This window comes from Penaeus monodon, chromosome 32, assembly GCF_015228065.2.
Source record: "Penaeus monodon isolate SGIC_2016 chromosome 32, NSTDA_Pmon_1, whole genome shotgun sequence".
In the NCBI taxonomy this organism is placed as follows: Eukaryota; Metazoa; Arthropoda; class Malacostraca; order Decapoda; family Penaeidae; genus Penaeus; species Penaeus monodon.
This window is the reverse complement of record NC_051417.1, coordinates 31293515-31293769: the sequence shown is the minus strand read 5'-3', so window position 1 is coordinate 31293769 and position 255 is coordinate 31293515.

The following is a 255-nucleotide window of genomic DNA, read 5'->3' as shown; positions in this document are numbered from 1 at the left end:
ATATAGGTCACACCGCGAAAAAGGTTCAATCTCAATTAAAACAAAAATCAGGTCTCAACGTTCAGCAAATAACAGAGAAAATAGGACCGAATGCACAGACAAAAAGTCGAACAGATACTCTTTTTAAGACATTAACAAATAAAGTGAGGGCAAAAGAAAACGAATACTCGCGCAGGGAAAGTGTTTAACAAGGTCGGGTGTCCTAGTCCCGGTGAGGTATGTTATCTTTCTACGGAATCACTGACCACAACTGAG